This window comes from Ciconia boyciana, chromosome 11, assembly GCF_034638445.1.
Source record: "Ciconia boyciana chromosome 11, ASM3463844v1, whole genome shotgun sequence".
Classification (NCBI taxonomy): Eukaryota; Metazoa; Chordata; class Aves; order Ciconiiformes; family Ciconiidae; genus Ciconia; species Ciconia boyciana.
In genome coordinates this window covers 23,750,147-23,768,030 of record NC_132944.1, presented here as the reverse complement: position 1 = coordinate 23,768,030, position 17,884 = coordinate 23,750,147, and the positions used below count along the sequence as shown (strand labels likewise).

The following is a 17,884-nucleotide window of genomic DNA, read 5'->3' as shown; positions in this document are numbered from 1 at the left end:
TGCACATTCCACGTTAAGCTGCAATGCTTAATTTAATATCTGTACAGCGCTGGTAAACATTTTAAACAATAGATTATGTAGCCTAAGGCGCAAGGCCACAGTATTCAGAAGGTGGTATAATAGGTTTGAAGGATGACTGTACACTTGAGAGGAGGCAGAAAAACCAAAAGCAAGGAAATCCTTACCACAATTGCCAGAAAATAATGCAGTCACTATGTGAGCACACCCTCTGGCACTCTCTTCTGTCAGGACAGGAGAGCAGTCTACAGTACTGTCATGGTCCACAGGCTACAAATGTTCCCAATGTAGCTTTGTATTCAAAGCTTTTGACAAAAAAGGTCAACAGCTGTGGTTCACTGAAAGTCTGGGGGCAATAATTCTGTGTTTTAATGACATAAATGACAATAGTTTTTCAACAAGAGAACAGAGAGAGAAGAGAGACAGCAAAAATGGAAAATAAAATTAGTCTTATTTCATTTCCTTTCTACATTACTAGCTGGAATAAAATGCAAAATATCACTCCAAATTCCCTCAAGTGCTTGAAATCATTCTTCAGAATGAAAGGCGTTAATTACCTGCAGCAGTTACGTTCATTTAGCCTGCCTTAATCTCCTTATAGCTGTTACTGGTCTTTTATTTGGGCAGTGAAGGGAGGGCATGAATCTTATTATTAAAAGATTCAATCCCAAATTTGCAAACAAAAATTCCTCCAGAACCAAGGGAAATAAGATCACTAATATCGTACTTGCGCATACATTTAAAATTCTGTTGCTAAATACTGGCACTGATAGCAAAAAATTCTACAACTACTGCACATGACCCTGCAAACTGCCTACAGCACTTCCAGGAGTGATGTAAAAAGCAGCGCCTTGGGAAGACAGAATGTTTCCTAGATGATTCTCCTAGATGATAATCCTAGGTGACGAACATTACCGTTTAGGATGAGCCAAAAAATATCCTTCTGCAGGTTCAACTAAAGAGCTTGGGAAACTCCGGCATCAAAATATTTACTAGATCCAGATGTCAAGAACTTAAAAAACAAAAAGACTTCTAACCTTTCCTTCTACACTTATCCTACCGGTTGTCCACCATTCCGACCATTTCATGATGTGCTTGTGATTTTTCACAGCACCTCAAAAGGTTCAGCTCGACGAGGGAACCGATGGGATAACTTTCCGCTCTCTTGTTCTCCACAATCTCTTTTATCCCCCAGAAGACGCCTTCCGCTGCTGACCATGCGTGTCGCCTGTGCGATCCTTTTCTCCTTCAGTGACTACCAGCAGCCCCAGTCCCAAAATTTTGTCCCCAGTATGATCCCTAAGAGCTAAATTTTGTGGTCCTAATGCAGATTTTCCTCTTCCTGTTCTCAGATTCAAAACGAAGCCAATAAAAATGGAGGGTCCGCTCACGGAATCAGTTCCACACATACTTGTCTTATGGAGGTGAATAATCCCGCTGATTTCAAAAGAATGACAAATGTGCATGAAGTTCAACGCAAGTGTAACTGATTGCAGGCTCGTGGCCTGGATGCTGATCCCAGGATTTGGCTCCAGCAGCACAGCCTTATGCAGCTTGTGCTGATAAGTCTTATTTTAATATTAGTAAAGGGGATATGGCACAGAACGTGTCTGTTAAAAGGTTTAAAATACATGTGTATTTTATTTAAGTAACACTGAATTTCTGGGCAACCTCCCTAAATTCCTTTAGTTTGCTGAACAATTAGAATCAGCTTTGGCATTCTTGTGTAATGACACAGTGGAGAATTAAATGACAGACCATATGTATATGAAATGTATGTAAATTAATACAAACATGCAGTAAAATTAGACATATTATAAAAGAACAAATGTAAAAGTATATGCTGTTTTTGCACACAAGGTTCAACATTGTGGTAGAAAACCTGCTGTGCTTGTCAATGAATGCATCCTAATTTGATTTCTATATTGAACAAACGTTTAAAACTTTTCAAAAACATTTCTTAAAAGAAAGTGCACATCTGTTCACCAAATCTGACAGTACTGCATCCTTCAAAACATTTTTTTTTAAACAAATTTAGATTTTTCAACAAAAGTGTTCCTAGTTATCCCCATATAAAGATAATTTTTATACACTGTAAGGCACTAAAGCCCGAACTAGTAACATACACTGAACCCCAAAGAAAGGAAGCAGACCTCTCTCTTATCTGCGTGCCCAGCCACTTGTCTACAAGAGCCTGAAAGCCACACACACACACACAGCGGCACTTACATATGCAATCAGGGGGCAGATACAAGATCTTAGTCCTGGTGTTACCCATATATAACTCGTCACTTACAGGACGTCACAAGTATTTTAACACCCATAGCAAGATGTCACGCTGCTTACAAAGCAATCTCTCAGAAGTACAGGCAAACCAGATGATTTGCTTTCCGTCAGTTCCCCGGTGTTATTTTCCTGACATTCACGTGGGCTACTTGACCTAGGGCTGGTGTGCTCCCAGTAAGAACAGCGTGCCGTACAGACCTGCCTCGCGCACAGGGCTGCCTAGCAGGGGCAACGGAACTCGCGCGTTCCTGCTTCTGCTCCATGGGCAAAAGCCGGTTGCAGCAACTGTCCCGGTTCTGCTGAACGCCACGGCCTGAAAAAATCCTACGCTTGATCCTATCAGCAATCCTATCAGCAAGGCTGGTAATACTTAGAAAGAGAGACAGAACCGTCACTCGCGTAGCTGAACCAGTGGCCGGGGAAGCGACCGGTCCTGCTGCGCTGCTGCCAGCAGAGCGGTGGCAAAGTGTGACACCCCTGGCAGGGCCCTGCCTTGGCCCCCAGCGACCCGGGGCCAGGAGCAGGCGTGCTGCGCTCCTGCTCCCCCGGACGCTGGCGTTTGCAAGTCACGTTAGAGTTCCTGCAGCTGGCACGATGCCACCTTTGTACGGGTGAACGTTTCTGGAAAGGAGAGCGAAACTATTGTATTTGCAATCACATATCTCAGTTGAAGGTTATCTTTTTAAGGAAATCATTTTTAAAAGCTTTGCTTTCATGCAAAGTGAATCTTGAAATACATCACTAGTTTTGCACAGAACGGGGAAAAAAAATTAGAAAGTTAACCTGCGCTCCGAGAGAAACCGCTAATCTGGAAGAAGAAAAGAGCTCAGCAGATTTTGGAAACATTTTCCAAAATACTTCAGGCCACAATTTCCACAGGCTTTCTGAACCATGATCATAGCATTTATGCATGTATGATGACTTATTACAGATTTCTATCTAGCCCAAGGCCTTTACTTTCTTAATTTGTTACATATCATAACAAGGAGAAAGTGAAAATAGTTTGTGATGACCACCAGTGAAGAAGATTTGCCAAATATGGACCACATTGATCCATGACAATAGGGAACACGAACAATACATGAACAGAAAGCAATTCTCTCTCAAAACACAGTGCTCAGAAAAACTCTCCAAAAGCAACACTGATTCTTCTTTAAAGAACAGGGAAACGTTAAAATGAAAGTCCATCTCTGTCCATCCATCTGATTTATACATCAGTTAGGAAAAGAACAAATCGGTATGGTCCGTGATCTAGATATAAACACCTGCTAAAATAAAGTCTTGTTAACATTTCTATAGTCATTTATGACAGTTGTTACTACGTCACCATTAATTTCTAATTATCTTCACAACAGGAGAAACTGCTAACAAAGAAATTGCCAGATATTAACATCGGTTGCACCCATTAGGAAAAGCAGTTATCCTTACTGTGGAAAATTCATCATCACTGTGGACAACCCTACATAAGTAAGGAACATTTCCACTGGCTTTTGGTAAGCAGTAACTAAGCTAATTTCAAATTAATTTCCATTTGTTCTTTGCATACCTTATTTCCCCATGAACCGGTCCAAGCTCTCACTTGCTACTGCAATTCCCAACTGGTCTCAAAATCAGGAGAGACTTCTTGAATTTATGAGTCTCTGCTAGGAAGCTGGACAGCTTCCAGGACACAAGATACGAACCCGACCCCCTGACCTGCGGGCAGCAGTTCCGTGCTTCTGAAGGAAAGTGCTTTTGGAGCGCGCAGCAGGACCCGAAACTTGCGTCTCCTGCACACAACCCTCTGCCCCCACAACCACCCCCAGCACCGCCAAACCTAGAGCCAGGCAAACCGAGACACATTAGAACGAGGAGGGGAAAGCAGTGTGGAGGCAATGCCGTGGGTAGGTTGCGTCCATTCATTCTCAGTTGTACAGGGACTGGGAAACAGAGCGGACGTCTGAAAATGATCTGGAATGCAAAGAATATTTAATACGGGACCTGGTTCTTCCTTCAGAGGTTTTATATCCCTTCAAATGGAAGCTGACTTGTAGAGCTAAAAGAAAAGATATCACGCTCCTATGCAGCCATAATACTAAGAATTCAGTGTTTTTTCCAACAATGATTTAGGGGGTCATATAAACAGCAGTACATTTTTTTCTGAAATAAGTTTCTATGTTTGCGTATGTGCTGCAAGTGCATGGATTGGTGATGATAAAAGTAACTCTGGTCGCAGGTTTTGCTGTAATACTATTCAGTTTACCAAAAAGGTAGGGAAAATTAGCAACTTTTCTGTTTGAAAATAGTTTTCTAACAAACTTCTAAACAAAAATATAGTTCTTTTTTACTTTCATAAAAAATGTCAAGTGGCTTTTAAGCATGGAGCTTCATTCTTCAACAAGATGCTATAGGTATACATACGATCACAAAAGAAAAAAAAATCCACTGATGGCAGATCTCTTCATCGCAGATATATGTCACTGCAGATTTATTAGTTTAATTATGGCATCCAAGACTGTCTATGCGGCTGGTTTTGTTATGAACTACGTATCCTGTGGTAGTGCGAAGTTAAAAGCGTTCAGAAGAATGCCATTGAGCTAAGCGTCGGCTAACTGTCCAGCAGCTTGGATTCTCCGAGCGCAGCAGAGCGGTTACTGTGTGCGACGCGTGCTCGTGGAAGGTATACAGGACTGAGCTTTGATATTTATGCGACGCACTTTTCCCCAGGAAGAAAGAATGCAAGCCAGGTACCAGTTAATTTCCTGCATTCTATAATTTAGATATTCTCTTAACGGTTAGTTTCATAGGATGCAGATAATATTAATCATTACTAGTTGATTTATGATGAACTAAAAAATTATTTTGTTAGCTTCAAGAAACTTAAGATTTGCCATTAGGTATTTCCAGATCTTCTGTTTCCAAACTGAGGGTATAGGGCAGAATACAGAATGTAAATTGAAAACAGATAACAAGTGCTTTTCTTGTGAATGACACAAAAGCAGGGAAGGATTTAGCCGGCTTTGTGATTGGCATTGTTTCAGTGCTTCAGTAATTCATTCCTTGTTTAGTACAAATTTAAAGCTGCCAAATCCTATTTTTTACAGGCTGATTATGTATGATGTTTTTAACTAGTACATATCTAAGTCATGTTGTGAATGGATTTAATAATTAACTAAGTGTAACTAAGTAATTTGGCAGCCTCAGCCAACTTCAATTTGTATTTTTTTCTGGCTGAAAGGAAAAACAATTACTATGCTCTGTATTACTCCCACATCTTAAAATACACATGGGCTAAATATAAACTTAACATTAGACACAAATAAATGCACTTAAAGCATGGATATTCTGTATCAAGTACACTTATAAATATTCAGTAGCAATTATATGTCAAGTTTTTGATTGCAGATAGGGTCTAATTGATTGATGAAACAGTTACTCCAGAGAGCCCTTTAAAATTCTATTAATTTTTTTTATTAAAAGATATGCAATCCCTGGATCCTTGCTACAGGCTCATGTAAAACCTTATATACAATGGAGGATAACATCATACAAAATATACTGTCTTTTGAGTATCATTGGAATTTGGTTTTTGTTAACTACTTATATTTCAGATATGCAAGTTAGAAGGCTTAGATCTGGTTGACAGAACAGTTCTGCGCATTCTGTATTGAATAAATACTGATTTCTGAAAATTTTGTTAAAAATGACACAGTATAAAACAGTTACTGAAAAAGAAGGAATTTTTATGTTCTTACAAACTGGCAGACCTACAGCATACGTAAATATTTAGTGTATGTAAGTTCTACTACCAATACGACCAGTCTATGTACCAATATGTCAGCCTTTTCTAGCATCTTCAAAAACTGAGGTGACTAGAAGTGTAACAGTGGTGTATAGGAAATGCCTCCACGACTTTGCTGTTAAAGAACCCGAGTGTCCCAGAGTAATAATTGTCTGGAAGAACAGCAGGTTGCTTTGCTCTTCACATATGTGTATATGGCATCATTCACTGATACATCTTTTCATACTCCTTAGACGCTGTTATCAAATTCAAATTGTAGCTACCTTTTAAATCTTGATTTTATAGTCAGGTCATGATGAGTAAAATCTTGTGTAGAAGATGCAAGGCTTCAGTGATCAGAGAAATTCCTATATAGGCGTATATGTAGAAAATGGGCCTTAAGTTCTCTGTAGGAATAGTAAATCTCTCCATACAAGGATAAGGGGAGATGCTGAAGTTCTGACGTGCATAAATAAGAGAAAGCACAGACAGAAAAAGGGAGACAGATAAATAAAAAAGTAAATAAATACAATCAACACCAGCTAGCGAAAAAAGAAATTAAATACTAGGAAAGCTGAATATCCCACAGAAATCAATACACGGAAAGCTTTGGATTACGTTTCTAGAAACCATGATTCAATAAACCAACAGTTGTCACCCTGGCAGCAGACATGACAGCTATTTCCTGTCCAGTGCTGTCCATTATGGAAATAAAATCACCAGATTACTAAATCGGTGTGAAAAATACTGCTAAATAAGTAATTCTAGTGGAGATCTTTTTTTCCCCTTATTTATTATTTACATTAAAATAACGCCCAGAGGCTGTAAACAGGACTGGAACCCAGAAACAAGTTTAGACAGCTCTTTGCACAGTGTTGTCTAAGCTTGCTTAATAGGTATGTATACATACAGTGAACATGTGTGGGTATATAGACACCCCCCCATACAAACCAGCCTTGCTTAGTACACATACAAACATACAGACCTTATTTACATACTCAAACCCATTCTTTTACACTATCAGGATCATAAATACACACACACATATACATACATATAGTATATAATGCAATGACCTCCTGGTCCATAAGTGGGCTTTTTATAAAAAGCAGCCTAGCACATAATCATCTGAGGTCTGCTATTTTTGTAAGCAAAGTCCATAGGACTAACAGAAATAGATGGCATGCACATTTTAGTATTGTTAATTATCTTTCTCCCCCTTCCCCTCCATTTTATAAATTCATTATATACAAAGAGAAAAAACAAGTTATACTTATTTGTTAATTATCAGGTCAGTACTTTGAACTTGGGATAAAGTAGACATCTTTTTTTGCTACTTTCTCATCTCTGTGGCACTGTAGCACACAACTGATCAAGACTATGGTAAAAATCCTTTAAGGAGGATTTTTCTTTATGCTTCATGTCAAAAGACATGAAGCTGTGGTTTCACAGCAGCTCTGTTAACGAGGCAAGTACGACTGCTCTTCACCTCTGCCCAGAATTAGAGCAGTACGTTGTGCTGTGGCTGCCAAATCCGCAGATATTCTGAGCCTAGACGCACAGCTGGCTCCGTAGAGCCCTTCGCACCTTGTGGCACTTTAAGTGGTATATCCGTGTCTGCAGTCTGAACGGGGGGGAAGGCAGGAAGATAAAACTATAATACATCTTAGTTCCATGTTGAGACCTCTGTTAATTAGGTCTTCCTCAATCACCTTCTCTTTAACTGGCATTTTTCTAGTGTCAGGAAGAGACGCCTAATGTTTAGGTGTCTGATGCTGCATCAAAAGGCCACCGATAATGGCACAGCCCTATTCCAGTAGGGCAGCGTGTGGTGTCAATAGAATTATTTCTCGTTTTAAAAACAAAGACTAAACAATGAAGAACAGTGTCAGAAGTGAAGAAACTTCGGGGGAAGAAGAGAAACAGAAAAAGTGTTACAGGCTGCTTCGAAAAAGAGAAATGTTCCCTCGCTAAGTGGACATACCACCATCGGAATAGGAAGACAGAAGAATAGAAGAGGACTGTACCATGGAAAAACTCAGAGACCAAATGACTCTGAAACATGCTGTTTCTTCCATAGGTTCCTGGACAGAATATGCCCAGATATTAAAAAAGACCTGCACACATTCTTTTTCTGTTTTGAGATGTATACTGTAAGGTTTTCAGATGCAACATACCTCAGGCTTCCATGAGCTTTCCGAAGGGTTTTTGTTTTGGGGTTTCTTGGTTGTACAAGGACTAGGAAAATAAATGTAAAACACCTTAAGATCTGCTTCCTCCTTTCTGTATCTGGTTCTTTTCAAAGTTTTTTTCTAGTCCTGTAATACTTGTCACACGCTCCTTTTTCATCCTGAAGAACCATATCTACTGGAAGAACTTACTTGCTAACATTCTCAATCATTATTTAAAAAAAGCCCTACAGAGCTCAAAACAATATGCTTCTACCAGGTACTAATGCATTTATTTATGCATTCCTTCATTCCTTTCAAGGAAAATCTGATTTGGCCCTACATCTGTATGCCTCTTAAAGATAAACAGGGCATTATTAAAAAAAAAAAAAAAAAAAGTTGTTGTTCCGGCATAAGCCAAACGCAGCTTGGTGAATGTGACGACAGTTCTTATTTACACACAATTAAATCAAGGCTGTATTTGTGCTACACTGTTTTAAGGGCTTTCTGACATTATGAGTTAAACTGATGCTGTTAGTGGGTTAGGTGAGATGAGAAACGTTCAGGGTTTTGATTCTGTTTTATGCTGAATGACCTTAACTTACTGTCTTTGATTGCCGCACCTTTGTTATTCAAGATAAACATTTTTAGATACTTATACTGAGGATGTGTTCTAAATAAGTTTACCTAGCACTACATTTTTATTCATCAACAAAGTTCTAGTGATTAGAAGCTCATGATGTAGCCAATAGAACTGTTTGTCCGAAAATCTACACATCTGTTTAATAGAGCAAGAGAGAACAAGGGCAGGAAGGAACAGTTTTTGGTTATCTAGAACTGGATATATTTAAACTAAAAGGTTGCTTAATAGCATCTCAGGCTTTGATTTATTTTACATTAAACGGATTCTGTCCCACATCAAAGATGTCTGTTAAAGAAAAAAAAAAAAAGATTCCTTGCTAAAAAAAAACAACCTTTGGCTGAACAAATAATTTCCAGTTTAGGAGCAGGTGACAGTAAGACATCTCCCAAGGGCAGAGTATTCAGACTTACATGGAACTAAACAACTCCGTTACGATGAAAGCCGGACATTCCTCAGTGCTGGGATCTAATGAAAACATCAATGTTTTACTAAGTTTTGAACCTGACAATTTAACAGTTTTACAAGAAGCATTGAACATTTATCATCACTTTCTGCAAGTTACATTTAGACAAGGGAAATAGTTACATAAAGCAAACAATTCTTGCATATAGTAAAAAACTGCACAAACTTCTTAAGATGAATGTACATTTAAGAATGATGCCTCTTTGCAATAAACTGTCAGCAATAATGGGTTCCCATAAACAGGAAATGGTATTATAAAAAGAGGAACAGATTATTATCATCCCTGATGACAGAAACTGCATACTTTCTTTTTCTCTGACTATGCTCAGCACAAAGTCCATCAGGTTGAGCACTTGCACGGACCAAATAACAGGAAATTATAAGGTCAGAACAGAGCAGTGAAAATTACTGTAACACAACTGTTACAAAACTTCTGTGCCACTGGAGAACAGTAGGAAAAAGCTGAAAAGGCAGGAGATAGATGACATAACCTGGGAAAGCGGGGTTTCAAGTTTGGAAGAAGAGAGATTGAAGAGCCTGCAGGTTACTAATGAGGAAAGAGGAAAGAAGGGAGAAGAGGCTGGAGATAGGCTTGCAAATAAATCAAATGAAGCTGAAAGCCTGGAAGGAATACTGCAGCTGGAAAAGGTTGTAGAGGGAAAGGAGAGCACAGCAGAAAGACCACAAAAGAGAACGAGGAGCCACTAGAGGCTGTAAGAAAGGAGACATTGAAATGCTGGATGAAAAATGTTAAAAGAACAAATCTGGCAAAAGAAGGATAAGGTGCTTCCTTGAATTAGGTAGCCAAAGCTGAATATGAGGCACATCCATGCAAGTGCTGAGATATTAGTAACTGGACTGTGGCAACATTTGTCAGTTAGGTAATTTCTAGTAATGACACAAGGCACATTGTCTTTGACAGCAGTGGTTGGCAGAAGACAGGCTCTAGGTGCTCAAGAAGACAGCTGGAAGACAAATTTGGGGAGAGACCACAGTTTGGGATTTCTGAAATATCAAGAATGTAGAAATGATGAAAGGGACAACACAAACTGATACTCTTGTTTGTCCTACAATGCCTAGAACAGGAAGCTTCTATACTTTAGAACTATGTCTTACAGATCTTGCAGGTACTGAACGACATGGAAATTAGTTAAAACAGACAGAAACACTTTTAGGAACACAGGCTAGCTTTTAAATATGCCTTTAACTGCCTATACAAACCACTGCTATATGAGAAATTGCACATATCTGTTTGGCAAAACACCATTTCCAAAAGTGAAGCTTGCTCTCATTGAAACATTTTTAAATATTTGTGTTCAGATGATGAATTCATTTACTTGTTCTAAACATTCATTATTTTAGATTCTGCATCTATAAGAAAAACAAATTTGCACAAAGGTTTATCACTATACCATTTCATTAGCACACAGCAAACTGAAACTGTTGGAAATGCACAACTGTGCCTTATGCAACAAAAGCCTGTTTATGAATTAGGACTCTATGCACAACATGCCTTGGGGATTGTTCCTGTTCTAATCAAATACTTTTGCAAATTTGTTGGCCAGGAACTGATAAAGTATTTACCTGCAATAGTTAGGTAAAAGAACGATACTATCAGGTAAAATGCATTTTCATATTCAGGTAAAATGTATTTTCATACATACTTTGGAAGTTTTATTCACTCGGTAGCCAGCTTCCAAAGGTTCTACAAAAAAATTAAATCACATAGCTTAAATATTTGTCCGCAAATAACACTGGTTAAATAACTCTGCAACATCTGGTTTCCTTTTCTGTTTGCTATTTGAGCGCTTTTTCTGAGTATAATTAATCCTTCTAAAATGGGAATAAAGCAAGTTATTGTCTTCTGGAAACTAATGAAGTATATTACAACTACAGACAAAGGGACTGTACTTCATTCTGCACAGTGGAGTTAAGATGCCCACAAAGAGAGAAAGAGCTTATGTTCATATGAAAATGGCACTTGGAGCTCAGAGGTCCAGATTCGCTTAACCAGTTTAGTAAAAGGAAGTACTTAGAGCAAGCGTAGCTGAAGTGGAAAATTTCAGAAGAAGGACAGTTTGAAGAGATGGGAAATAAAAGCACAGGGAGACATGACAGGACACTTTCCTTCTGTCTTGATTTTCCATGTTGAGGGCTCTGTGCCAACACAGACTGAACTTGTGGGCCAGTACAGACAACCAACTTGGGCAAAAACCCAGTGTGTGAATGGTTGTCCTGGGTTCGGCTGGGACAGAGTCAGTTTTCTTCCTAGTAGCTGGCGTAGTGCTGTGTTTGGGGTTTCATACGAGAAGAACGCTGATACCACGCTGATGCGTTGGCTGTCGCTAAGCAGTGCTCACACTGGTCAAGGACTTTCCAGCTTCCCGTGCTCTGCCGGGCGCTCAAGGGGCTGGGAGGGGGCCCAGCCAGGACAGCTGGCCCCAGCTGGCCCAAGGGCTGTTCCAGACCATATGGCCTCATGCTCGGTATAGAAACTGGGGGAGTTGGCCGGGGGCAGCGATCGCTGCTCGGGGACGGGCTGGGTGTTGGTCAGCGGGTGGTGAGTGGTTACATCACTTGTTTTTTCTTGGGTTTTGTCCCCCCCCCCCTCGTTGTTTTCCTTTTCATTACAATTTATTATTATTACTATTATTATTGTTATTATATTTCAATTCTTAAACTGTTCTTCTCTCAGCCCCTGAGTTTTCTTACTTTTGCTCTTCAGAGCCTCTCCCCATCCCAGCGGGGGGGTGAGCGAGCGGCTGGGTGGTGCCTGGTTGCCGACTGGGGCTAAACCACGGCGATGGTGCTTCTATGGGAGCTGCGGTAACATACCCAAGTGTTTGCGCTTTCATTACGGTACCGATCGAAGACCAAAGAAAGGTTTTGTTCTCCCTGCATCTGTCAGTGTGCACAGGAGAACGAAGCCACACTCTTAAACCACCTTTGAATTTAGGATTCGTGACTGTAACACTTCAACCAGCAGAGACAGCTTGAAAGGGTAGCTCCAGACCAAGCTGTTCAAAAAACTCTACGCCAAAAAACTCTATTCTGTCTAATTACAGAGGGCAAAACTAACATATCCCAATCTGTCTTTTATAAATCACTAAAGCTTTTGCCATTGATTTCCATGAACACAGGTTTAACATTAAAAAGTCAACAATAACCACTGCTCTACCGTCCTGTTCTCCACAAAAATGGAGATTAAACCGTTTTATGTTCTCTTACACCTTCTTTTTCTATTTGATAGAAAGACAAAAGAAAAATGAGAAGCACTACTAAACTTAGCTAAAGCAGTCTTTACTGGTCCAGTTCAGGCACTCGGTCTACACATAAAAATCAATTAAAATAAAGGGTGGATTTTTGTCTCCCCTTTAAAATTAATTCTGCAATCTCATCAGATTCAACAAAGGAGATTCGTATTGATCAGTTAATTGCGTCTCCATAATGCACAATAAAATATTACCTACTTTCCATTTCTGTTTTGAGGTTTGGTCTGCTCTTGCTTTGTAAACACAAAGTGCTGTATTTGTAACTGGTTTTGTTTATAGAAGACACCTTTTACAATCAAAGCTTATTTTATGTTTCAACGATATATTGCCCACAAAAGGATCCAGACTTTACCGAAGGGGCTGGTCTAACCCATTAGCTGCCTACACAAGCTACAGTTTGAACCACAGACTCCAAAACATAACGAAGAGCTTTTCTTTTTCCACGGAAGGCTCAGCAGAACCGTGCCTCAGGATGTAACCTTCAGCATCCCTCAGCATTTCAGATTGTACAATACATATGGAAGGAGAGTGAGGAATATACATAGGAGAGGCACACAGTCGTAACACTGTAAAGCACAAATGCCCTCTATTCACTGTATTCAGTTTAATAAAACTTTATTTTTACAACTCTCTTAATTGTATCTCAAGAATAGGATCTAGACCTGCTGCGTACCTAGACGTGTATTGAACTTTACTTGCATGGGTCAAACTAAAACCATGAGTTTGCACTACCAGTTTTGACTGGCAATAAAGCCAAAATTAATTAAGTACTCTAGGTATGCCACATTACGCCGCTTCCAAAAATCAGTTTGCTAAAGGATATCTTCCTGGAGAAAATGTCAGTTGTGTACTTTTCAATATGCTTCATATTTCTGCATGTTTCTGTATCAATTTGTTATGGAACTATCTTTCAGATTATCCCTGCTTTTATTTTGTTTGGTGTTTGTTTTTAAGCAGAGTCATAAATGTATTTCCATTTCATGCTATTCCCAGTTAGGAATAAAATGACGGTACTTCCAAGAAAGAAAATTACCAGGGAATCTGTTCTGCATTTGTAGGCAGAAGTGAGGCACTTTGAATGGAGAAGAAGAATTAAATTAGCCCCAGATATAGGGGCTGAATACTAGCCATGTGTTTTTGAAGTGAGTATCTGCAAACCCTTTCCTATAGATCCTTTCCAGTCTGAACTTTATACTTCTAAATATAATGATATAGGTATAATCCAGTAAAAAGTTTGCTGCCCTAGAGCAAGCACAAGTCTATCCAATTTTTAGGCAAAACACTTTTTTTTTCCTCTTCCAAAGGGACCACTGGTCTTTGAATAAAATATTTTTACCTTCCCCCACAGCCACCAGTTTAGAATGAAAGCATATTCCATGTTTAAGATTCTATATTTACTTAGTTTAAATATTTATGGGTGAGATGTATATACAATATTGAATAAAACAGAAACCAGATTCATTCCTTAATGAGTGAGAAAGAATAGACTTCATATGGGGCGAAAAGTAGTGTTAGAAATTCTCACTACTTCTTTCAAGTCAGCAACCACAAGAAATGTTAAGTCTTCTCAACTACTGTACAGAATAACAAAACCAAAAGAAAGTGTTATTAGTTTTTCTTCTATATTATCAGATTTTTATGACAAAGGTTAGAATGTTCAAAAATGTGTTTAAATTTATTCAGCTGTTCTCATAGTTTCATGTTTCACTGGGCTGCTACACTGCATTATGTTCCCATATGACTGGATTAAAGCTATCTAACAGGCTGGTTAAGTTATTAGTCCAGCCTCTGAATACTTGTTCAGAACCTTCTTCATCAAGTATTGACAAGCTGCAAAAGTCATACTGAAATCTTCTTTTTTTAAATAGGACATCGATGGTATTTGTCAGATCAACACTTCCAAAGACTGCTCTTCCTCCAAAGACACTGAGAAACTGCAAATGGCGATAAAGCCAGTTGTAGGGCGACTGGACAGCCCAAGGGAGAGGCAACAGGATACAGAGACTTTAACCTTTAGGTCATCAATTTAAATTCAGCTCAAGTTGATCATGACCAACATTCCCACATGATGAATGTTTGTTAGCCTGTGTAAAGAAGCAGGCACAATAGATATTGGTGGACACATTACCAAGGTAACTGATCCCTCTTGGTAATCTCAGAAGAATACCTACACACTGACAGGGCACAAAACAGTCCTGATTCCTGTCGCTTCATGGAATCCATCATCGACTGCATATTCCAAAACAATGTCCCAACCACAATCAAATTACTTATGGCAGGTTTTGGAATTTTGTTTTTTCCAGTACGTGCACATTTCAACGAGAAGCATCTTCAACAGTGATCACCACTGAGTTCACCTTGTCATAATAAAGTATAAGGTGCAAAAACAGAGATAGAAAACTATATTGAAAAATGCCTTTTAAATTCATTGCTGTTTTATCCCAAGTACTACTGCTAGGCAGATTTGGCTGAACTGTTCAAAGTGTGGATATAGGAAAAACAGAGAAAAACCTGAGATAGCTGACAGGAATAACCAGAGGCATGGAAAGACAGCTCTATATGGAGTCTGAGATTGAGATTTAGCTTAGAGTCCAGATTAATAAATGTTGCCTGGTATGAATATATAAAATAATGATTATTACAGGCAGTTCTCCAGAGCCTGGGGGTTATGAATAAAGCTAGGCACAAAGGTTCTTTCCTAGCCTATAAGAATTCTGGAGATTTCAGAAAGGTCTTGTTAGTATTAGGACAAATCCTTTCACAATTTCCACAAAAGCAGAGATACCCAACCTATTACAGACAATAGTCCAGTGGTAATGACAGTTGCCTTGGACGCATTAGATATTCAACTGGGTTTAATTCTCTATTCAGCTGGATTCAGAAAAGGAAATTGAACCAAAGTCGCATGTCTTAAAGGATAATGCCCTAACGATTAGGCACTGGGTATTGTAATGCAGATTTCTCTCAAGGTTTCTTGTTGAGCAGTTCCATTTTCAATAAATTAGTTATTTGCTATTTGAAATTAAAGCTTCCTAAAGGAAGTTTCTTTAAACTACCCTTGATATGAGAGAGGTTTCAGGTTTGATAAAGCAACAATTTCTATCAAAACCACTGTTAACTTGAAAAATTCCCTAGCAGCTTTGGTATTTCCAAGAGCAAATGCAAATAAGTTTCAGACATTTGTGAACAGTCTTTTTTTTCTTTGTGGCAACACTAAAGAGGGGACAGTGAGACCAGGCCATGCAATCTTTTCCTGTTCAAGGTATCAAGTGATTTAAGGCTGGGGAATCATTGCTACTAATCATCCATCAACGAACCTCTCATATAAAATAAAAATAACAAAATACGCAATAAAATGAAGACCATTTTCTTTTAAAATTGAGCAAGGGAAACCACAACAGCATTCATATTACTTTTTTTTTTTTGCTAAGAGACAATGCAGTTGACAATTTTTATACCTGGGAGGGTAAGGCCTTTAACCTGAGCTTTAACTAACATATGAGTCATCTTTACTGTGATTTCTTTTTATCCTTCCTATCTGTAATCTTGAAAATACGCTGTTCCCAAATTAAATACTAATTTTCATGTGATTTTAACCATAAGTCTGTTTTTCATTTCTATGGCTTGTCTTACATTTGACTATTACCTGACTCTATCAAGATGCTTATTGATCACAACTTTTAATGATTATAACTGCCTGACGCAGGGCTTCCCAAAGTACACTGATTCAAATCAACTAGAATCGTGTAATATAGTTTATCCATAGTTATACAAAAATTATTCATTCTTGAAGGCCTCTACTCACCTCCAAAGTTTACCACTTTATCAAGCCATAGCTTTTAAAAATTATCCCTTCCGTAGAAATGTTTCTGTTTTCTCTGCTCTTCTACTCAATTTTCCGATTCCAGTTTTCTTTCTGTCCTCTCTACCCTTCTCTGTCATTATGTGGGTTATTACAGTGGTTTTTTTAGTGATTTATCCCAAATTCATAACACTGGTATCTAAGCACCCATTGATTCCCCCCTTTCACATACTAACAAGCACCCACTTCTCCAGAGCAATCCAGTCAGCGCTGTGCTAAGCAGTGCCCTACACCAGGAGGTCCCCACGCACACAAAATCATTAATATGATGTTGACTTACAACCTTTATCAATTTAACTGCTGTTCACTGTGAAAGGAGAGATAGCATTAAATTGTGCAAACGGTAGCCCTTCTAAAGACGGATTATGAGACAGTGAAAGTCCTGTGTGGGGAAACAGAAATGCTGCCAAAGGAACTGCACGTAAATCTACTCGGTCAATAACCAGGATACGGATTGCGTCCTTCCTACTTGTGCCGAGTGCTATCCTACTAGATGAAAAGCTCCGCTGCAACGAAAATAGACACTAGCGAGGCACAAAGACTCGTCTTTAAAACCAACAGCCTGTCATGAATTTAAGTTTCGATTCCCCCCCCAATTTACCATATTAGAAAGCAGCAATAGTCCACAATGTAATACATTTGGATACCAACCCAGGTGATACATCTACTGCCAGAGAAGTCATGTGCAATGAATCACATTATTCCTCCAGTGTTTTAAACAGGTAGAAACAATAATAAAAGAACTGCCAAGGAAGTCCACAGTTCTAATTTTATTCTGTCTGTAGCTCTTCAGACTAAAAATAATGCACAGATGTCATTTTCAAAATTAGCATTTCTGTGAAAAAGAAAACCAGACTCATCCTAGTTGATCTTAGACATTGACTTACCAGAATAATTCCACTGAGGCAGATAAATGCATTTGCATGAAAAAGGACCTGCACTGCAAGACTTAATGAAAACATACTATTGAAAAAAATAAAATGATAGCCTAGGAATTAAGTCAGAAATTTTGACAAACATTTGTTTTATAACTGCAATGCAGTTAAGTGACTTGACTATTCCTGAGTTCAGACCCAATACACGCTGCTCTACAGAACTGCCTGAAAAGCATTAACACATTTAAAGCAATTTCACTTTCTAGAGCTTCAAAATGCACTGTGTTTTTCTATGGTTCGTAACTGTTAATGCACTTTTGAACTACAAATTCTTCCTATCATTTTGTTTAATTATAACACATTCTTCTAAAGTTAACTTATGTTTGCAAAACAGGTTCATAAAAATCCCTCAGTTATACATTCAAAGGAGCTGTTAAATTAAAATAAACTAATTACAGGCCTAAAAATATGGGAATTCAAAGTGGGACATGAGCAGAATTTAGGCACTGCCAGCCAAAGTGGTGATCCTCAGGGCCCC

General features: G+C 38.7%; 1 protein-coding gene across 7 annotated transcripts in view; it reads right to left on the bottom strand.

Annotated features, from left to right (window-relative positions):
• Positions 1–17,884, bottom strand: part of ERC2 (ELKS/RAB6-interacting/CAST family member 2) — a 532,276-nt gene that overhangs the window by 43,302 nt on the left and 471,090 nt on the right. Inside the window, exons 17-18 of one of the 7 annotated variants that reach the window (XR_012044652.1) lie at positions 11,002–11,042; positions 9,286–9,340 (exon numbers count right to left, since the gene is read on the bottom strand). The exons of the other annotated variants lie outside the window; for them this stretch is intronic. The gene's annotated coding sequence lies outside the window, so the exon portion shown is untranslated. Of the gene's footprint in view, positions 1–9,285; positions 9,341–11,001; positions 11,043–17,884 lie in introns of those variants that run through there. 7 annotated transcript variants of the gene reach the window in all.